Source organism: Lichenostomus cassidix, chromosome 4A (genome assembly GCF_008360975.1).
Source record: "Lichenostomus cassidix isolate B80296 chromosome 4A, HeHo_3.0, whole genome shotgun sequence".
Taxonomy (NCBI): Eukaryota; Metazoa; Chordata; class Aves; order Passeriformes; family Meliphagidae; genus Lichenostomus; species Lichenostomus cassidix.
Genome location: NC_139485.1, coordinates 5,073,053 through 5,096,952, shown reverse-complemented (window position 1 = coordinate 5,096,952; position 23,900 = coordinate 5,073,053). Strand labels below are relative to the sequence as shown.

General features: G+C 38.9%; 1 long non-coding RNA gene across 2 annotated transcripts in view; it reads right to left on the bottom strand.

The window, feature by feature from the left end:
- The window catches only part of LOC146437378 (uncharacterized), a 291,738-nt gene that overhangs the window by 180,029 nt on the left and 87,809 nt on the right, over positions 1-23,900 (bottom strand). For both annotated transcript variants that reach the window (XR_014852200.1, XR_014852199.1), the window contains exons 2-3: positions 15,392-15,492; positions 8,096-8,179 (exon numbers count right to left, since the gene is read on the bottom strand). This is a non-coding gene — a long non-coding RNA (uncharacterized LOC146437378). The remainder of the gene's footprint in view (positions 1-8,095; positions 8,180-15,391; positions 15,493-23,900) is intronic.

The window sequence follows — 23,900 nt, the reverse complement described above, 5'->3', positions numbered from 1 at the left end:
GACTGCACAGCCCTGTAAAACACTGGGATGATTTACTGATTAAAGATAATAATCTATTGAATAACTGTGGGGTTTAACATATGGTTGCATGTATATCTAGACTCACATATACATATATATAAACAATTACCTCCATTGGCTTAAGCAACACAGTTAATTTGAGATTTCTATGGTAATTAGGAACAAAATAGAATGTGGGGAAAAACATTTGTGGTGATCAAAACCAGTGAAAATTGTTGCTTTCATATTGTATAAATTATTTGCAAAGCATCCATTCCATCTCTAGCTGATATATTTTTTCTTACTCTGCATTGGCTTTGTAATAACAATAACTGTCGCCATAAATTACTGAGAACATTATTCAATTTCAAGTAGCCACATTTGTTTTCATGTTTCCAGCAAAACTACGACAATAGAAATAGATGATTGTAATTGCTTCTTCAAGCAATGACTACAGGTGGTTTTATTTTTCCATGACTAATAACTCCCATTTTCCTATTCATTCAGTCACTGAGATGTTCAGACTGTTGGCAGAAGAAGGTGATATGGACCTTATTGTGGCAAGAGAAAATACAAAAAATGATTGAGCCTTAAAAATATCATTTCATTATACACTATGGTGATGAGAGACAGAGATCACTAAAGCTATTGCAATTTACATCAAGAATATCTTTCATAAATAGGAAAAAAAATCAATATATACAGTTTTTTTCTTTTCCTTATTTTGAAACAAGCTAGACTGAAAATCTTCTCACAAAACCACACTGACATCATTACAAAAATTAATGTAGTACTAACTTTGCTCTGGTATTTTATGTCCTTTTCGCCTTTATTCACAAACTTGTTATTCTAAACTGGGAAATGTAATTTTCACATATATAACCTGTGAAGGGTCTGCCTGTTTTGTTGTTCCCAGTTTGCTTCATACTTGACCCAGCCCAGATTTAAATACTTTAGAGCCATACTAGCTACAAACACAAGATGACTGCAGACAAACTCTTGTCTGAATTAAAACCACTTTGTAACTGAAAAATGGATTGCAAAGGGAGCTCCAATATTTTAGCAGGGGCTGGTGAATTCTGGTGGGGTTTAGCCAAAACTGTCATGGAAGTTCCAAATCAGGGGTAAAGAGATGATCAGAACAAACTGACAAGACAGAAATACAATGAAATAGATACAATAAACAGTTTTTAGATTGTCTCCTAAAATACTTACCAACTCAGGGTTTTTGTTGTTTCAGCCAAATTGGGAATAGTGTAGGAATTCCCCAATCACATGTTGAAGAACAGCAAACTTTGCTGCTATGCACAGAAATCCATTCTGCACCTGAATCCTCCCCATAGTAAAAACCAGATGATTTCCACCTGTTGCATTTCTGATCTTTCACTACCTGCAGGTGAAATTAATTTGTGTTTAACAAAGGCACTAGCAAAGGAAGGTCAGCCACCAGGACACAAAGTACAATTGCCATTCTGTTGCATTTTTCATAAGGCGCCCAAATCTGATGTGATCAGAATTTTTAACAAGTGCAGGACTAGCTAATTTTAAATTATTAAAACATTTCCAGGTTTTGCAAGTGATTTCATTTGAACAAGAGCCCAAGCACATATTGTACCAGAGATTTAAAACATAAGGATTAGAAGTGATTTCAAAGGTAAATGTAGTATGAACATGCTTAGAGGAAAAAGCTAAGGAAGTGACTGACCCTATGGTAAACCATAAATAGGCAGAGGAAATAAAATTATTAATCACACTCCTAGAAAAATCAGATTCAGTCTACCAAGGCTAGCAACGTAAACCAGCTTATGATGAATTATGGTTTCAGGAACTTTCATTAAAAACAGCCAGGTTACTGGAGAAAATTAGAAAGAATGAGTAATATGTTTTCCTTTAAGTTCTATAAGCTTCTTTCCCCACTTAGTTCATTTTCACCTTAAAGGAAATTTCTCTTCATCAACTGTTAAGAGAGATTCTCCTCCAGGAGAAGAAAACTTGCATAATTTGCCTACCTCTTACAATTTTGAAGAAAATCTTCCATAACCAAGGTCCTGGTGTGGGCTAGACCACCTGTAGAATCTCCTGTGCTTACCTGCAGTTTTTAGTAACTTAAGAAATAGGAGTGCCAGGAGGGTGACCAAACTACTATTTGAGTGACCAAATTTCTTGGCTGCTTTAAGGGTCCCTCAAAGATGCGGACAGCCTGTCCAGGAGGGAACAGCCTTTAAATCCATTCCTGGCCCAGGAAGAGAGGAATGCAAAGGTGGTTAAAGCTCCTTTCATAGACATGAGGTTATGTAAACACCCTCAGCAGGAACTGGGAATGACACATTCAACACTTGACACAGTAGATGCTTTTTAATGCAGCCTCCCTCCAACGGAGAATTTCTTACATTGAGCAATGATAGCTGTGAGTTCCTCCTTTAACAGAAAGGGTCACAGGATCCCTGCACTCTCTGTCTCCCTAAGAGGTAAAAAGTTAAATCTCCAGCTCTCTGCACAAGTATTTGTTGAAGTCTGATCCCGGCACTGCTGATTGAAAGAAATGCTGCAGTGCAGGCAGCACAGCCAATGCATTGCAGTGGCATTTGAAATCCTCTGCAGCAGCAGGGCTTCTCATATGTGCATCCTGCACTGTGTATTTGCTCCCTTCTACCTTTGCTTCCTTGGAGTAATAAGAATAAATGAATGCACTGCAGAATGACTGAAGGCATCATACATTGCCATCTCTTTCTTGGACTCTGCAGTGAAATTTATTCACATACCAAACAGTTTCACATCTTATGCCTTTATTTCAAGCCTAGGGCTTGTAGCATTCTAGACTATTCTTAGAGTCCCTAATACTTCTAGTGTAATATTCACAGCAACCTATACCAAACTAAAGGCTATATTTGCTCAGGAAGCCTCAAGCTTCATTTTCTCTTCTGTCTCCTGTCTGTCTGCTTCCAGCAAGATGCTCTCAGGGAGAAGCCAAATGACATGCTAATATTATTTTTTGTTAAGCTTTTAAATTCACAAGCACTTGCTGTGTCAGTTTACCTAATGTGGATATAATTTAGAATAAAAATCAAGCTTTGATTCCATTTTAATGAGAAATTTTGTGTGGTTTCACAGAAAGGCTGAAATAAAATAGAGGCCTTGTGGATGCCAATTCAGAAGTTTTATACAGATATAAAAAAAGCTATAAAACTTTTAAGTGGGTATTCCATTTCCTGGGATTTCTGAAATTCATTTCATCTCAGAACGCTATTGAAGGAGAAGGCCCATCTTTCCAGCCTGTGTGTTATGATCACCATAGAAATTCTTGCTCCTGAGAAATTACAATTTGTTTAGCCACATCTGTGCTGGAGTCAGATAAAAAGTTGCCAAAATGCTGCAGTTTCCAAGAGCAGGACCATATCCCAGCCCTAATGACTACCCATATGTTGGAGACTGAAATGTTATAGTTCATGACTTAAATAGCTTCATTAAGTACTTTTGCCTATTATGTCAAAACTGTGTTGCAAAAGCTGTAGAGAAGCTCAGCTGTTTCCCTGCACCCTGGGAAATGCTCATCCACGTGAAGGACAGCGAGGGGTGCCATGGCCCATCAAACACCCCCCAAAAGGGTCCCTAGACCCTGCACTGAAGGTGATACAACAGATCCACAGTGTTGCAAGGGACAGTGTCAAACCTAGCCCCTCAGGAAGCACCGGGGCATTACCACCTGCCCAAAACATATATTAATCCACTGGATTCTATACTCTTCGGTGGGGCAGCGATGGCAGGGGACCTCACCAGCCAGAAAACCAGATGGAGGGAAGCAGAGAGACATTGTTGGGATCCCCAGAAGGGTGATATGTTTCTACCTAACCCCTGTCACTCCCTCCCTGTCCCCCCACACACTTCTTTTTTCTATTTCTTTCTTTTCTCTTTGCCTCTTTTACTATTAAATAAAATTTTTTTTTTTTTGCACCAACATCTAACCGCCTTTGCTTTTAATCACCTTTTTTGGGTGTATTCCAAAGCTTTCTAAGTTCAATCCTATTTATACACAGATGTAGTTTTCTCTGCTCTTCTGTGTTTAAACCGGATGGTAACATCATAAACATTGAACTAGACCTAAGCCTTAGCCCATCACCAGGGGTTTGGGGTCCAGATCAGAAAGGTGTGGGAGCAGCAAGGTTGGGGCCTTGCTGTGTTCGCCTTAGCAGGCCCTTTGCAGCCCCACTGTGCCTGGAGCTCCAGGCCCTTTAGATTTCTCAATGCTGACCCTAGGTGTAACCCTAACCCTGGCCCTAGTTAATCACCCCAGCTCAGTACCTGGGTTCTCCAGCTCACAAAGATGCAGGAGCAGCAATGTTAAGGCCCTGGCACCATGGCCCCCGCAGGCCCTTTACAGCCCCACTGTGCGTGGAGCTGTAGGCTCTTTGGTCCTCCTGACCCTAGCCACTACCCCTAGCCACCACATATGTGTAATGACATGGTTATACATGTATTGTTTCAGCCCACAGTTCAGTCCTTGTGAAAATGGGACCACAGAAAATAGTTCATTCATCTTTGTCAGATATATGGGATAAGCATGACCCCTAAACACTATGCTGACCATTACTCCCAACCACACTACCCCAAGCACCACCCTTAAAACTACCCACAACCACTACCCTAATCCTGTTGCTTTAAACTGCACTAACCACTACCCCTACAAATTAATCTTACTACTACCCAAACCCCTATGGTAAACATTATCCTAACCCTAACCCCATCCCCCTTCTGTAGGAGGGGATTTCCACCACAGAGGGTGTCTGATCTAAAGCAATCACTATAGCCTTTATTAGTGTTAATGTCTATATACAATGAGCCATCAGAGAACTACAGATCTGACAGTGAATTTCATCCTTTGTGCATGTTCCAGCAAAACTAATTTACATCTAGAATAGACTAGGTATAATTTGTATTTCATGAAAAATACTTATTTTAAATAGAAGGCAAAATATGAGCTACACTGATTTTCTGATACATATAATTATACCAAGCATGATACTCAAATCATGGCTATTATGATAGTCCAGCCCTTTGATACAAAGGGTTCTTTCACATCAGCAACACTGACTACTAACCTTAATGTCACAGCTCTTCATACCTGCTAGATATGTCACAGAAACCACAAGAAACAGTGCTATTTATACCTTAGACTCCCTTAATAAATTACTGGATGAAACGTGTATACATTGCAAAGTGTAAGTTATAGCATCTTTTCCAACTTCATCTTAAACCTGCAGTACAGGATACTCAGTCTGGCCCTCCAGCACAGCACTAGAAGTCTCAGAAATTAATGAGATCAGTGTGAATGCTCTAAGTTTTGCTTAGCAGCTCGACCTCAGGTTTCCCACAGCTGAGTCCCAGACCTTTGGATGCTTAAAGTAATTTATTCACAGCACAGTACCACCAAACCAGCTTGAGCTAGGGCCTCCAGGGAGGGACGCTGGGCTCTTACACCCTCCCAGTCCAGGCTCCCAGATAGTCTGGGCTCTCTCTGCTGAGCCCTCTGCTCCTGCCCTGTGTGAATGTCCCTCACCTGGCCACAACCACAGGTGGCCTTTATACAAAGTGTCAGCAATTCCCAGCCCCTAGCCTGGAGCTCCAGCCCTTTCCCCCATCCTGAGCTCAGTCAGGAGCTCTCCCCTCAGCTGCTCACCTGCACCAGGTGTGCTCCTCAACAGTGCAACCCAGAAAAATATTCTCTTTTCTTCATTCCCACCGTGACTATCAGTTGGGTTAGAAGCCTTAAGCAACTGCAAAATGTGAAATTGTTACTTTGATTTACAGTAAATCCTTTATCTGATATATTTGAGGCTGTCCGGTCAACTGGCTGTGAGATTTACTGTCAGTCCTCAAACAGACACAGTGATCTGTAAATCTACCACATTAATCCATAGGTACATAGGATTTTGTCATGGCAGCTCAGCCCCACACAGCCATTCTCTCACTCGCCCACCAGTGAGATGGGGGAGAGAATTGAAAGGCTAAAAGTAAGAAAACTTGTGGGTTGAAATAAAGACAGCTTAATAGGTAAAACAAATGCCTTTCACTCAAGCAAAGTAAAACAAGCAATTAATTTATTACTTCCCATGGGCAGGCAGGCGTTCAGCAGGGCTCCATCACATGTAAGAGTGACTTAGGAAGACAAATGCCATCACTCCAAACATCACCCCTGACCCCATCTTTCTTCTTTTTCCCCCACCTTTATATGCTCAGCATGATGCCATATGGACTGAGATATCCCTTGGATCAGTTGGGGTCAGCTGCCTTGGCTATGTCACCTCTCAACTCTGTGTCCCCCAGCCCCCTCCATGGTAGTGCATTGTGAGAAGCAGAAAGGCTTTTTCTCTATGTAAACACTGCTCAGCAGTAAATAAAACATCCCTGTATTATTAACACTATTTTAACACAAATCCAAAGAAAAAACCCCATACTAGAAAGTTACTCTATCCCAGCCAGAACCAGCACAATATTTTGTGCTTCTGGCTACCCCTGGGAGCATCTAATTAATGTATGTAATTAACATCACTGGAATAATATATTTGCACATATTTTCAGCTTTTGGGCTTAATTATTACATCCTGTACCAAGTGATAAAGGCCCATAGAAGCTCCAACTGGAAGAACACTCAGCAGCCCATCTGCTTGCAGCTCAGGTCTGTGGGTTTGTGCTGCTCTAGCTCAAACCCACCAGCTCCCATGGAAACAGGTTTTTCTCAGGACCTTAGCATTACTAAGCCCTTTTCCACCTGCAAACACATGCCCTGCCACAACTGATTCCCACCAAGCAGTGTAACTGCCAGCCCCACGTGAGCAGAGACTCATCTAGACCAAGCTCAGACCAGGTACCTATGCTCTGACCTTAACCTCTGGAAAGATAAACATACTCAAAGACCATCCAGAAAAGAAATGATGGTGGTAAAGGGGGACTACTATGTGGGGAAGCTAGGGACTTCTCAAATTGTGGCAGATTTACTATAGGATATTGCAGAATTAACTTTGCTTCAGCAATGAAGAGAGGTGATACTCCTGTTGCTCTAAAGAGAAGCAAGAAACCTCTTTGATAGGTAAACAAGGAAAAATACAAAATGAGTCACATTATTTAGATCTCTCTGGCTCAAGAAACTTCCACAGTAATTGAAGACCAAGGCTATCAGCATTTATTTTCAGAGATAGAGTAGCATTTACCCATTAATTACCATGAGACATACTCCATAAAATATTCAAGCATCCTTGGACAAAGGCAGTTCTGATTCTACAGAAACAGTAGTGAAGATTGCATTGGGGTTTTTGGAGGAAGTTATTTATGTAGCTTCTTCAGGTCTGCTTGCAAACTCAGTAACTACCTGTAACCTTTGCTTCCCAAATGCCTTTGCAAAACGAGTCTCATGCCTGTCATCACACAGACAGTCCTTACACACAGGTGGTGAAATCATGGATTTTTATACTCTTGTCAAGACCCTGCATGAGTTATGTGCCACAGGTGAGCACAGATGAATGCAATACTCATTTTGTAGCTGGTTTATGCCAGTCTGATGTATGCACCTTCTGCTGTTGAAACATACCACAAGGATCATCTATTACAAATAAAAGTTAATGAAGATTATATATTCAGTCTGGATCTGTTGTCCACACATTTTGTCTCTGGACGAAAATGACTCAGACATAAAGCCTGTGTGCTGCCCACTCACTGCCATAATTCCACAGCAGCATATTCTTTTTACAATGCAGTACAGAAAACAAACACATGCACTGTAAAACTCCAGCTGGGAGGAATAATGAAGCATTTAGCAAACCAGACAAAGACCACACGGCTGCATCTCCCTCAACACAGCAGAACCTATTATTGGATGCAATAATTAATAAGCTACTGACAGACTTTTAACCATCCAACAAGTTTTTATGAAAGACAGAAATTACTTTTTATTTTCTTTTCAGGGGTGAAATCCATCAAATATCTAAGAACTTTAAATACTTTTGATATATGCCAAATTCACTGCAACCCTCAAGCACTAGAACTTGTCCACAGTCCTAATACTTCTGCTTGTACAGCTACTTGGAGAAACATGAGAACTTACCTAACCTCAGCCACCTCACTGATGCTGACTAAAGCAAGACACTGGAACTCCTACATATGGGCAGCAGACAGGAAGGTGAAGTAACTGGGAAGAAAAACCAAACCAGAATTTAATTTCTCTCATAGCAGCACACCAGTTTCTCCCACCATGGTGCCTGAGGCTGACAAAGATAGGAGAAAAAAGACTGAATTATCTGTGGGCAGATCTTGCCAGGATTTTCTGCAGGACTTCTGGAATCCCTTCTCCTCCTGAAGTCCTCTCCTTCCCATGTTGGCACTGTTATTTGTGGGCCAGAGAATGAGTCTCTGCAAAAGTTTGTGGCAAGCACTGCAAGAACTTTGGTTTTCAGTTCTTTGTGAAAGAGCCCACAGGGTGCAAACACAAAGCCAAGCCATCTTTAGAGACTAAAGATGGTTCTAGCTAATGGTGAGAAGGGACTTTCAGCATTTAAGGAAAAGAAACAAGTTCAGTCATTAGTTTTTCCCCCAGATCTATTCTCTGACCACTGTAAAATGCTGGCAGGAAAGAAAGTCACATGTGTTTGAGAGCTTGGTACTGAAGTAATTAAATAATCCTTCATGGACTGAAAGTAAAAATGTATGTTCTGTAAAAAGTCATGACAAGCAACTTGCTGATTCGTGATGAACCTGGAGAGAAGCTGTGATCACTCACTGACGTGTAAGTGGCAGGAGAGGGAGTAAGGAGAAAAAGGTCTATTTAAGCTTAAGGGCAATCTTTGCACCAGAACAAAAGGCAAATGAACTCACCATGGGTAACTGTGTGCTAAAAATCAGTTTCTAACAGAAATGAGGTCTGGAAGCGTCTTCAGACATGACAGTGGAGAAAAAATTAACTGATTTTAAATTCTGAATAGACTTGTATAAAGTAGATGTCTGTGAGACAGGAGGTTTGGATTTGGCTTCCATCCCTTCTCTACTCCTCCAGGCAGAACTACACAAATAAATAATTATTTTAAAAGAAAGAATTGAAAATATGGAGAGAACTTGATACAGAATGTGCAGATACATATTTTGAAGAAGAGACAGACTTCTTCTCCCCACTCTGCCATTGGGCCACCTTCAAAATACTTGAGTAGTTTTCCATCTTTGATGAAAACTACATTGTGGAGGATCCAATTGAGAGTGGGATTGTGCAGTATCATTGATGTGCTTTGAGAATCTTATCCACTGAGAGCAGGACTCTGACAATGCAATGTGTATTGTCCCATCAGTGTACTTCTAAATTGTAGTAGAAAATGCTACGTGATGAAGAACACATAAAAATTACCTTTTTTTGCAATCTGAGACAATACATAGCAGCTCAGATTTTTAGATTTCATTACATTATCATCTATTAAGAACCTATAAACCCCCAAAAGTATAATACCAAACCACTACACAAACATCAGATGAAATAAAAATAATGTCAGATGCCTTGAGCATTCAAAGCTCATAACTTCTGTTACATATTTTGAGACATTTTTCTGGCCAACTGGTACTCTCCTACTGTAACTTGTCAGCCCTTCCAGTTTTGTCTCACTCTGGCCCAGTTATTCCAATGAGAATGTTCTTTGCCACAACCTATTTAAACACTATAAACTCTTTCCTTGACCACACCACTAAAATAAAACAAATATTATCTTGGAAGTATCCTACTTGCACAGACAGGGGACATTTCCTGCTCTGCATGTTTTCCTTATCCTCACACTGTGGGGAGTTGACCTTGGCTGGATGCCAGAAGCTCACAAAGCCATTTTATCACTCCTCATCTGGACAGGGGAGAGGAAATTATGAGGGAAGGCTCAAGGGTTGAGATAAGGTCAGGGAGAGCAATCACCAACTACCATCATGAGAATCAACTGGAGGAAAAAAATTAATTTAATTTATTACCAATCTAATCACAGCAGGATAATAGGAAATGAAAACAAATCTTAATACACCTCTCCCTCACTCCTCCCTTCCTCCCAGCCGCAGTTTCACTCCCACAGTGATGGTTTCTCTCAGAGGAGCTACCAGCATCCCTCTGGCTCAGCTTTGGCCAGGGGCAGGTCCACCCTGGAGCCACCTGGCACTGCCTTTGTCACACATGGGGATCAGCTTCTGGCACCTTCTCACAGAAACCACCCCAGGTAGCTCCTCTACTACCCAAATCTGTCCATAAACCAAATAACACCCATCAAGTTTCAGTGCTGTGATGTATTAAATTATTGCGATTACTACTGCATTGATGCAGCAATTGCAATAATTGATACAGTGGTTTTACAGGTCTGCAGAAACTGCGTCTGACTTCTGATATAGGAAGTATTTGATACTGCAACATCTGCCTGATCAGCATATAGTGTTTTTCAACAAGGAGCTCTCATAGACGAGTCTGTAAACAACATTTATAAAATACAGATGCTCTTGGTTGCAGATGCATTGAAGGAAACTTAATAGCAGTTTGGATGAGTTAAGTGGTTGTGAACTTCCAAGATGATTTATCACCAGTAAAAAACAACCCATTTTGTAAAACTTAGATCCTATTAAAGGAGCATTAAATGAAAAGCAGAGCTAGAGAAATTGTCTTCTCTGGAGTTCTGTAGGGTTTTTTCTTTCTTTCTTTGTCATTTTCAGCAATACAAACTTGGGCAACAAAATAGCTTTTTTTGAAGATGAATTTCATGTTTATTTTGAAAAGTAGCATGGATGGGTAAATAAATTCTTTAAAAAACCCCAAGATTGGGATCCATGGCTATGCATAGTTAAAAAAAAAAATTGAAGCAGAAGATTATTCTTTTAAGTCAGGATGAATGCATACATTTGTATTCCCTTCTGCACAATTGACTGAACTTCACTTTCAAAATGTCAAGGATAAATATCCTTCAAATGGTTCCATTAAAACAGTGATAACCATAGTAACAGTATGCAGTTTGCTTATACCTTTTTTTTCCCTCTTTTTCCTTTTTGGTGTGTATTCTTTCCAACAATCCTGCCAAGAGAGGTAAAGAAAAGCAATCCCTACCCAATTAATGATTTGAATGTGGGTGTTGATAGCCTTCATATGTTAAGTTATGAGATTTTGTTTGGTAATTTAAAGATGTGTTTATGGACAGGAAACCTGAACAGGCCATTACAAAAATATATGACCACCTGCTGCACTCATCAGTATAGAGAGGCTGTTATCTACTGTTTATTACTTCTTTTCCCCAGGTAATTATTTGCATCAGAAGAGGAGAGAGTAAGGTCCCCTCCAGCTCTGGATATTCTATGATGCTATGCTTAAATTAAGTCAAAGATAATTAAGAGATACAGCTACACAGCCTCCAATCACTACCAATACTAATGGATTTTATATAGCTTAATCCAACAGATATTTGGGTAAAAAAAATCCAACAGTGCTTAAACTAACGCAAAGCATTGTGGCAATATTGTTAATTGCTACATAAGGAACGGAGATTTAGGTCTTTTTCAACAATACCAAGTACAATCCAAGGAAAAAGGCAGCTTTTCCAGGGAGTGCTGAGGCAAGATAGCCAGGAGGGTGTGAAGGCCAGAAGAGCTCTGCACAACTATGGGTTACAGAACCACACTGTCATCATCCCATTTGAACAATACAGGGGCTGGACACAACCTAATTCTGGCTCTGACTTGAACAGAGTCTGATAATCCCACTTCTGTCTGTTTCTATTGTGATATTTCATTCAGCACTATCTAAGTTAACCATAAATTCTGGTAAGAAATACCTCCTTTCACCTCCCTTCTATAAGAAGTGACTCTGTCACCTGCAGAATAAGTTCTGTGGTCCAGGCTTCACTTGATGGTTCTTAGTGAAAGTTAAAAAACTACTGATGAATTTGAGATCAAGTTCTGAAGTTGTCCTTCCAGATTGCTAATATTTCAATACAAAATTCTCCACGTTTTCCAGCTCCTTTACTCTGTGTGGGGATAAGTGAGGCAGTGGAACAGTGTCGTCACCTTTTGGATTTGGCATGGGTTGCAGTTCAACATGTCTCTGCCCTTCAGTGCCTGAAGTTCTTGAAAGAGAATTATCCATGTACACAACCCTAAGAAAATCTTTTGGATTAAATATAATAAAAAATACATTGCATACACAGTGAGGGTTTTTAACTTACATCTTAAGGGGCCAAATTGACTCATGCCGTGTGATTACTGGGGACCTATTTATTGTGAATGCAAGATGGGCAATACAGTATCTTTGGCAACACATTCCTGCTTCTCTCTCTTGCAACATTTCCACCAGAAGAAAAACAAATTAATTTTAAAAAAAAACCCTCAGTGAAGAGACTCAGCCTGGATCAAAATTATTTTCCTGAGCCTGTGTCAAGATGGTGAGCTTGTATATTTTTCCACAGGTTCTCTTCTAAAACACTATGCTGGGATGTTACAGAGAGTTAATGATTTCAGGGGAGGATTAAGAAAATGGTCAGGGAAATTCATAAGCTGCTTTGGTACTGTCAGAAGGAAAAATGGCAATAGTATCTGCTGAAGGGTTTTCCTGATTCATGTGACAGATTATCCTTAGAGGCTGAACAATGCTTTGCTGACTCTCTTCTTGAGTTTGCAATGTAAAATCTCCCAATTTGCAAGCTTTGGGAAACACAGTCTGTTAAATCCACTAAATGGGGCTTTTTATACACCAATTCCTTTCATTCTACTGCAAAGCACTTGCATATGGTGCACCATCCTTCCCACACTAGCATTTAGTGCCACATTCTCCATCTGATCTGAAATAGAGATGTTAGAGATAATTTACTCCTTAAACATTAGTCTTTTGGTAAATAATGCACTTCTCTCTTTTACTTGTCCTCATAAAATAATGAAGAAACTGTTACCCATATCTCCATTTTTTAACACTGTTATGAAAGAGATTCTCATTCATTTTCTGAGAAGGGACCATATTTTGCAGTAAACTCTCATGAAATCTTATCCACTTGGAAGACAGATTTGTGTTTATGTTATCTGTCTTTAAAAATATATATTAAAAAATTTAAAATCTACCTTTACTTTCGATATTGAAGTGGAAAGGTTTTCCCATAGATTTTTTTTTTGAGAAATATTTTCACATTGGTCTCACCATGTTTCTGATGCTTTTGCAGCACATAAATTATAAGTTCTAACCAACCTGAACTTACAGTGAGTTTATTAACATCTCACAGGCTCTAATTGAAGGAATTTTATTATGTCATTGGATGAAATATTCCAGTGACTACCAATAATTGCTATCACTTCAATAAGTGGTTTGTTGGTTGCGGGGTTTTTCCCAATTTTAATTTCTCTGAGTGTCCCTTGAAGTCAGCTGTTCTTTGTTGCACTTCTGATTTCTATGGGCAAATTTCACTGACTATCAAGTTGGTGTTTTTGTCAGTTTTGACAACTTCACTCTTCATATTCAGGTCAGAAAACTTCCCTATATTAAAAGTCTGCAGCAACTGAACTCTTCTTTCAATGAAGTTTGTTCAGTGAGGGTTTTTGAATGCCTTCTCCCCTCTGATTTTCTGATTTATTCCACATAAAGTATAAAGGCTAATCAATGCTCTGTGAACTTTTCAAGGAATCTTCTACCACTCATGCTCTAACAGCATATTTGCAGTCACAAAAATTAATCAAATTTCCCCTTAATTAATTCAAGCAAACAAACTTCATTTTTTTCATATTACCAAGCTCTCTCTTCCTAAAGGTTCCAGGGTAGATTGGCACTTAAACACACATCACTCTTAGGTAGGAACCTGGAAATTTTTTCCTGAGCTTAACTGCAAGAGAGGCAGGAGGGGCTGTATGTCAGGTGCAAAACAGTAATTTAATTCCTTGTGCTTTTTTAAAAGAGTTTAAGGGGATGAACTCCTTATCTGTAAAAAAGCAAGAGACGTGTTTTGTGGTTGTTGCACTCTGTATGTGTCACCTTTCAGCAGACGCCTGCAGAGGCTGCACAGCAAGAGGTCCTGGAATCTTATTTGATGATGGTTAGCACACAGTGTTGAGAATTTTTATTTAGTTTCATGCTTTACCTAATTTTAAGTTCCTGAATGATCACAAGAGTCTCTCTTTATGCAAACAGATCCTCTGTAGGCAAATCAGCTTTATTCTACCTTCTACTTGTGACTCGGACTGACAATCCTGAGCCTAATCCACAGAGAAAACTGTCAGAGGCATTATAAATTAGCAAGTACATGCTCCTTCCACTTCCAAGCATATCATCCTAAAAGAAGGGTCTTGAATTTTCAAACCAATATGCACCTTTAGTTACCAAAAAGCTCCATTTTCCTAACAATTCTATAAATACATCAGGCCATATTGACTGCAATTACAAAAAATTTTGTTGCCTTGATGTGTTTAATACAAAAAAGAGAGAATGAAGACCTAGGAAAGCAGAGTTCACTTATTATTAAATATAAAGCTCTGTTGCCACAGCAATGTCAATTAGTGGGAAATAAGAGAGATCCTTTGATGTAAGCATTTCAGTTCAAATTATTTCAGTATTTTCCAAAATCAGCTTTAAGGGACCTTGGGAAAATATAAAGACAGGTGGGTAAAACAAACTGTAGCTGCAATTTAGTACTTAGTATTTTGATGTATTTACACCTGGGTAGCTTTTGGCAGCCTATTTTATTTTGCAGACTTTCTGAGTCCATCTTTGTAGGAGTAGGTTCTAATGAGTCAGGCCATTAGCAACAAATCTCAGGCAGCAAGAACAAGACAGCAGCAGCATTTGCGCTCATTGCTCAAACCCTTCTGGGTGTTCTACTCGGAAGGAACAAAGACAGACAAGGTCAAACCTAAACATAAACCCCTTTGTGAAATGTTATTTGTACACAGTGCATTCCTCATTAATCTATTTCAAATGCCTACCATATCCACATATTAATGCAACATCTCACATATGTTGTTCAATTATTTTCTCCCTTTTTGCTGCTACAGAGCTCAAAAAGTAGCAGCAGTGAGAAAAACATCAGATTCGTATATTAATTTTTAGCCCCCAAAGAAAATCAAAATGTATTTTGTTGATATATGAACAGTATTTATTAATATATCAGTACGCTTTGCCAGTATTTCATTAAATATTCAGTCCCCCCAGTAGTGACTTGTAAGAACAGCACAAGGTCTTTCTTTCCCCTCCTGTTTTTCATTTACTCTCACAGAGAACATTTTTGCATCTCACAAAAATCTCACGCTTTGGTTGAGCCTTTGTTGCCTTGTTTACATTTTTTAAAAACCTATCTCGAATTCTCCCAAATCGAAAGAATAACTCTGATAAAGGAATATTAATTTATTCCATTTCCAGGAATATCCAAAAACTTACCACAGGAAGGGATGAAGAGAAGATTACAGCAGCAAATTCTAAACCACATGATTCCACCCACAGATACTGTGAAGCAAAAAGCTTCTCCTGGGTAACATGACCTGTCAAACACAAAGATGTGAACTGCAAGCAACTTTTCCCCTATTACCAGAAGATTTAGTTTCTCCATTTAAATTCTCCACATGTTTTCACCAGTAATTCTCTACTATTTCACATCCCTTTTAAATTCACTTCTATAGAGCTAAATGAAAAAAAAAATTCCAAGCCACATTAAAAAAACCCATTTATCCAAATCAAGACTTTGCCTTGGTTTTCTGTTACTAATTATTGGGTTTCACTACACAATATGTTTCAGGGTGTCAGTATATTTCTGGGCATCCATGTTTAGAAAACATTTTCTCTTTTGGTTCTTTATTTATTATTAGGAAAATTATGTAATTATGTAACATTTCCTATACGAGGAACAAGTAGTTGCCAGACTTCTAATTCTGGTATTACCATCCAAGATCCTCCCTGGACATCCTCCACCATTCACCTCCACAAATCTCTCAGATGTCCAGGGTCCTCCCCCACTTCCAAGATCTTTCCCCCACTCAAGATCTTCACCTTCTTTTCCAAGCTCCACACCCCTGAATGTCCCAAGCAGTCTAAAGGCAGAAGCACAACAGTTGATCAGCTTCCTAACTGCTAGTTTTGTGTCAAATCTCTTCATTATCTGGAGGTGTCAGGACATGGCACTTTTGTTTAGCCCAGGTGTTATCCAAACCTACACATGGCTTTCTCCAACTGCAGCCAGGAAGTAGCATCTGCTTGAAATTTCAAAAGCTCAGTTTCAGACATTCACCCACGTAATGCAATTATGTGCTGCACAGATTATTTCCACCTACACCAGTCCTGAGGGGAGGTTTCTACCTTGGCTCCTTCTATTCAGACTTTTAGCAGAATGAACCTTTTTTAGTCAAAAAGTGCATTTCAAGTCGTTTGGATTTGTGAAAACTTTGCTTCTAGTTCACCCGGATCAGACAATATTTCAGAATTTGTCCACTTTGGCCATTAACACTTTTGTGTTCCTATTCCAGTGCTTACTCTGGTACTGCTCCTTTGGAAGACTCTTTCTAGCCTTGACAACCCTTTTATGGTTAATTGTTCAAATCATTGTTCAGAAAGAATAAAGCAAGCCAACATAGTTTATATCTGCATTATCTTCACCAGTTGATGCACTTATTTCTCAAGTGAATTTTTCAAGCTGATCTCTCAAAGGATAGGAAGTGTCCATCCTTATTCAAGAGCCATACTCTCTTCTAAGAAATCCCAGTGTAAACCTTCAGCTTACCCTGACTGCATTCACTGGGAGATTAGCTGATTAATAGAAATTTAATGGATATTTAATGTATTAAATTTGTTTAGACCCAAACCTTTCCTTCTCTGCATAAGTCTGTGGAAAGCATCAGCACTGCCACCCATTCCTAACAAGAACCTGGGCACATTCCTATCACTCTGCTCCTGACAACACTTTGCAATGACTGTGGAATCTCACTTTCTGTGGCGCTGATGAGAAATCTGATGAATGCTCCTTTTCTTCTGAAAACTATTAAGGAATGCTGAACATTTAGCTAGTGTGTTTTTAATCTCATTTTCATGAGTTGTTCTCCTAAGTCAAAAAACTGTATTTGGACTTTTTTTCATCCATTCCGAGTGTTGTTTTAACTGAGCTTTCACTTTAGAGTACCCAGGATCTTAAAACATCGAGCCTCCTCCACTTCAAAATAAAACAATAAAAAAATCTCCTTCCAGATACTCTGGACCAGGAAGCAGATTGAGCCTGCAAGTCATTCCTCTTTTAATGTCAGCTCAACCTCTTCCTTGACTCTCCCAGGACCTCCTTCCTACTGGCTATATTATCTCCCCACTTTGTTGACAGATTGACACACACTGAAAAAATCACCCTCCAGGTTTTAACAATTTCTGAAATTAATCCTAAATGAATTCTCAGAATTCTCATGGGTTTCCCTTCTTCCTCTTTGCTGCTCTCAATCACATTTGGTTTGCTTTTTTTTTTTTTTTCACTTTCTCACTCTTTCTCTTCTTTCACCACATTTCATCCAAGCTGCTTTTCATTCTCCTTCATATATATTTCTCCATCTCTTTCAGATCTCAAAAACTCTTTGTATACAGTTTTCACAGATGTCACTTTTATCGAGCTGAAAAGCAGTGAAAGGTGGGAGAATTTCCACTTCTATTCTCTCTGCAGTGAGGAATTTTGTTTTGAGTAAATACATAATAAGCTTCTGCTATAAATCATTAAACCTAAGTGAATATTGTGACTTTATTGCTATAATGCAAACACCATACAGATTAAACATTTGCCAGAAGAAAAGTTAAGCTGAGAGGAAATTTATTTGGCTTAGCTTTCAGTCTAATAGTCCATTATGGATAAGTAGCAGGAATTGCCAAAACTCAGAGCCTGTCCATGTATTCTGAAAATATTTTGGGTTTGGAGGAGACCAGACAGTAGAGGACTACTTGTTTTAGCTGCAAGATATCACCCTTGCTAATAAACAGCTACCTTCAACCTCCTAAGAAAGAACCAAAAGAACTTCCATGTAAAGGCAACATCTCCATCCAAAAACAGAGAAATTTTGCCTACTTGTGCAGGCAACTTAATTGGTAAAAAAAAAATTAAAAATTAAAAAAAAATTAAATGAAACTGTTGGTTGTTTTACAAACCATCTGCAAAACAGTGGAAACACGAACAGAATCTTTAAAGCAGATCTTCCAATATTAGTCACTTTATCTGCCATCTGTTGGGAACTGTAACTGCCAGTTCATTTAGTTTTCTGCAAGCTGACCCTAAAATAACTCACTGCAAAATTGTGATATTTTTCTCACTTCCTGTAAGGATAAGGCATCCTAACTTCTTTGAACTAAGGCATGAAATGGCTTGAAAGATATCAGGATGAACTTAATAACTATGTACTAGTTCATTCAAATGATATGCCATGGAGTTGGAGGAACCTTTAATATTTTATTAATTTCACTGTAAAAAAGCAGTTCTATGAACAGAAATAAGTTCCCAGCGAATGAAGGAATCTTTGTGCTCATTATTTTTTTTATTGAAGTAGACAGAACTTTGACAAAGAACTACACTACTTGCAGCTGCTTGAATAAATTCACTGGACATCCAATATATTATGACACTAGGTACAAATATATATAATATCTGAGCTTTCAGTGGATTATATTACAGCAATAACTACATGTCAGGATAAATTAACCTGCAAAATCAGGATATTCATGTTGCTTAGACAAAAGTAAAAGGACAACTTAGAGAAAAGGAATCACTAGGTACATTTCAAAGGAAGAAAGGGACACTGGAAAAATAAATGAAATTTCAAATTCCATGGATAGCCTTTGTATCCACAAAAGAGTGAAAAATCATACTATCTTATGTGTCTGCTAGAGAAGACATGCAAGGCTATATTCACCTGCTCAAGCAATAGGAATGAAAGAGAAAACAGAATGGTGAAGGACAAGACTATATCAACACGGAGTTTCTCTTTCCAGTTCTATTTACAATATGCATAACTATTATCTGAGAAAGGTCCAGCAGTCAGAATCACATTCACAGATTAGAGAAATGAGTGGCATCAGCACAGTGCTCGGATGCTGCAGAGGTGCCCAGATGTGGCATCTTCCCTCACACCAGCTCTGATTACAAACTGTGCCTATTTCTCCTGTGGTGTTCACCTGAAAGCCTGACTCACTTTCAGAAAGGGATTCTATTCTCATTTTACCAGGGGAGAAACTCTCCCACAGATTTGCTCAAGGTTACACAGAAGAATGAGGACCCTGCTCCATAATATAACTTTCATTTTATCATAGAGGGGGGACTTTAAGAGGAATTACATGTATTTAAGAAAAAGCTGAGCTTTATCAAAAGGCATTGAAAAATACCTCCACAGACAAGGTGAATTATTAAAGACATATACAGTAAATAAAGTAACTTGCCAATAAAAATATTGACCAGGAATCACTAGGAAGCCAAAGAGAAATTCGCTAGAATTAAGATAATGTCTCTGGCTGCTAACTGCAAATATTTCAGTTCTGTCTGTGTCAGCATCCAAGATAGGTCAGAAACACTGCCAGAACCATTAGTTGCCCTTAAGAAACTAAAATACCCCAGAAAACAGACAATCCAGGCTGCCTGGACAGGTACATGTATAAATGTGCTTCTTAGTTATGCATCTTCAGTGACCTGGAGACAGCCCAAAAGTTTGGAAAAGATGCCAGGTTGTCCATCTTGTGACACTGGTTTTGCAATAAGTTGTTTAAAGCAGTTGATTGGTACAAAGCCAGTGAATTCAAGTAAACAGTGTGTGCCCCAGTAATTAAAAACAGAGGTAAGTTAAGTTTTTACAGACAGACTTCCTTTCCATAAAGTGATTTCGGTTTTAGAATCACAGAACAATCCTGGTTGGAAGGAAACATTGGTTCCTGGTTGGAAAGACTTGACCTCAGGAAATCAAGGAGGTAAAGTCTCACACTATAAAAAGTCGTGGGCTGAGCAGAGCTGAAAGCCAAGTGCCCACTGAGCCTCTCTGCCCCTCCTCAGCTGGGTGGGAGGAGAGCAAATAGGACTAAAGGCTCCTGGGTTGAGCTAAGGACAGGGACAGATCACTCAGCAATCACCACCATGGGTAAAACTAATTGCTTTGGGGGAAACTCATTTATTACCAATCAAATCAAAGCAGGGCAATGAGAAATAAACCCAAATGTTAAAACACTGTCTTCTCCATCCCTACTTTCTTCTGATCAAAGAAATTCTGAGAAAACTTAGAGGAAAACCATGCATTAATGGATGTCCTGGATCCTGCAAGCACATTATCCCCCCGTCTGTGAGTGTGTGGCACTCGTGGTGTCTCTGCAATCCTCACTCAGCCCTGCTGCCCTGCATCTGGAGGCTCTCAACAAAGTGCTCCCTACAGAAGCAGGAACACAACCCCTCCTGCAGCTCTCCAGCCCCCACTTGGCACAGAGATATAATTTTCTTTTCACATTCAAAAGGAAGAAAGCAACTTTGAACACTGCCTCTCTCACTCCAGCTGAGATGTGAGGGTAGAGCTCTTCCTAGATACCAGAAGTTCAAACATAAAGGCAGCAGATGTGAAGGAAAATGCAGCTCTCCAAAACAGAAGCCACATTCCTAGCTGAAACAGAAAACAAGTCCTCTAGTCCCCAGTGACGTAAGCTGATCTCCCCAGTGTACAAAGATTTTGGACAAAAACTCAAAAAACTAAAAGTACAAATATTTGCCGTTTGCTTCTACATTATGGTGACAACAAAGATATAACCCACAATGCTACAGAATATCCAGGTTTGTATTTATTATAGTGTCTATTTTGTTCCTAGGCTGGACTGTCTACCAGTGGGGTATTGCTGTGCCCTGCAGCACAAGAGTTGAAATTGTCCCAGGATGAAAATGGGTGATAATGCTTTTATTTTTATTATCCTAGACAAATTTGCTTCCTCATAAATCTACTCAATCTTGTCACTACCTATATGAAGTATGTCAGTATTATTTACAAATTCATTTAAGTCAAGGATGATTTTCTGATGCCCTTAGGCTGGTTACTTTCCACCATGACAATACTCTCTTCCTATAGAGTTGTTTTACCTTTATGAATTTACACTTTGCCATTATTCTCTTCCTGGTTTATTATTTTTGTCACATGATACTGCTATGCTTTTCATCTCATTTTCTCCCACTTGAGTGTTATTTTCAAGGATTTCCTTTGTTCCTGCTTTATGAATTAAGTTGGTTACCTTTATGTTTGTTTACCTGTACTGGCTTTGAAAAGAAAAATTACTGTGAAAATCCCTGTACAACTTTTTTTTTTTTTTTTTTTTTTATCTCAGCCTGGTTTATATTATTCATTTTTGTCTTTTAGGGAGTGTTTGGATTATGTTTCAGCTTTTCATGGGAAGTGTCTCCCTTTGAAAATGAATCAGCACGTACAAATTCATATGTTTTTACTCCTTAGGAACAGATGTTAAGGGAATGTAGGTTAAGCTTTAGATCCAAACTAGTCTCTGCAGGACTATAATTTGCTGAGATAAACAGAAAGATGGAAAGGCAAACCAACAGGGGCATCCCAGATTTAACATCCCTTCTGTTCTGGCTGCGATACGGTTGACTCTGTCACTTGCAGATACGCTTTGCTGCCACAGTAATCAAAACCAACACAGAAATCTCTCTTAAACACTACAACATTGTCAGTCTTGTCTAAAGCTATAAACATGCAGTTCATCAGAGACTGAAATTTGTAAATATTCCAGATAAATGTGTTTTGTCCAATACTGTAATTTTTCTTCTTTGAAATATGCTAATAAAAATACATGTTTATAAGAGTATTTGAGGAATTCATAAATGTCACACAGAGATAGAAATGGTCACAAGTTTGCATAAATGTTTCATGAAGACTAAAACAATCTTTAGTTACCAAGAGAAGGCTGACAGTTTTGTCATTGCCTTTGAAAATGGACCAAAAAATTAATGGATTTGTTCTTACCTGCAGTCACTACTCAGTTCTGCTTGCTACCTCCAGCAGATTTTGGGAGTATGTTGGATTGGGGCCACCAGCCAGCTCTGAGAATCTCTCTCATTCACTTGCATTTGTTTTTAGGCCAATAAGCTATGATTAGCTTTTCATCATCATAATTAATGTAGTATGGATTAATTAGTTGATTTAGGCACTTGAGCGGCAATTTTTCATTTGACTGTGGCAGGATATGCACAGCATATCTCACCTCCGGAGACTTTTTGTGTTTAATACATGTCTTGGTTTCTGTAAATTTTTTTGACATCCCTTCCAAGCAAACAAATCTTACGGGAAAAAGTCATTTCAGCAGACAGAAGCACGAGAGAAGAGCATGAGCCTACTTCAGTGCAAAAGCAACCTGAAAGGTAATATACAGAAAAAGAGGACACCAACCTGTGCATTCTGCACCATTCTCCAGTAAGATTTTGCAACAAGACACCACAAAGCATAGTTTGGTACGAAGATGGAAACTGAAGCCTCTCTTGCCAGCCCATTCCAGTGCTGGACACAATTAAAGCAGTGCTTGCTCATGTTTACAGAGAATGTCCTGTGTGTCAGTCTGTGCCCTTTGCCTCCTGTCCTGTCAGTGAGCACCTCTGAGGGGATCCTGAGCCCTTTTTCCTTCCAGCCCCACCCAATAGATATCAACTCTGCAAAGGTCTGCACTGACACTTCTCCAGGCCAAACAACCCCAAGTCTCAGCCATATGCTGAGATGCTCTGTGAACAAAACTATTTACAATGAATAGAATGGAAATAAATAAGTTATCAGCTTAATATCAAGCCTGTGTTTAAATACTTGTTAAATCAGCCACAAGGACTCCCTAAATACAAACTGCTTTCAGAATGCAGGGTGTTGAGGAAGCAAACAACTCTTTACTCAAAAAAAATGGCATTATCCCAAAGAAAATATAAATCACAATGATAAATATCCAAATCTGTTCTAAAGAAATTCTGCTTCTAAGATTATTTTGTGATTGTTTCCCTCAGATTTAAAAGAAATATGTCTTCCTTTGAAATGTCCTCCAGGAAGGAATGAGATTTTAGGAAGCTCCAGAACAGAGTCTCATTCCAAACCTCACATCAAGAGAGCAGAACAGGAGGTTCCACAGCAGAAGCTGGGAAGATTTGTATCACAGGTGAACCCAAACTGAGAAGTTAATGCAGATGAAGCCAGTGTTTATGAGTATTTTTTTCTAATATACAAAGTGACACTATGTGATACAGACTTTCTTACCGTTTGCTTACTGTGTTATCCTCATTCAAAAGAAGAAATATCAAAGCCAAAGAGCTTCAATGTATCCTTTGTGTGTCTCCAGAATTAGGTGTAAAAAGGGATTTCTGTAGCACTAACAGAGGAACTATTAAAAATAAAAGAACGTGGTAGCTTACTTAAATAATTTATCACCCATAACCAAATACAGATGTTTCCACTTATCAAGATTTTTTTTTCCAAAAATAATACAATTGCATCTTGACAGAAATTTGTGTAGTGCTTTATTCAGTCTCAGGCATATGTTACCTAGTAATTCCTTTGTAAATGTATGGCAATTATTCCTTAGCAACTTCTTTAACATTTAGAGATTTTCCTCGACACGTGCAAAATAAATGCCATGTACTTTCTGCAAAGCATAAACAGCCATGGAACTACTTTGCAAAAAGACTACAATTATCATTTAATCACACTTAATTATATGGGTAATGTACCTTGAGCAAGTGTTACAGAAACTGAGAAACAGATACTTCGTTACAATTACAAAAATGGTATTTAATCGAACAGAATATTGTCTGTCATGTAGCACTGCACTACTATCATACCCAGAGGCATCTGACTGATTTCACTATTCAGAGAGCAGCTTTAGCTTTCTGGTCTTTATCTCCTGACACTCTCAGCTGAGACAAGGCCTGTGG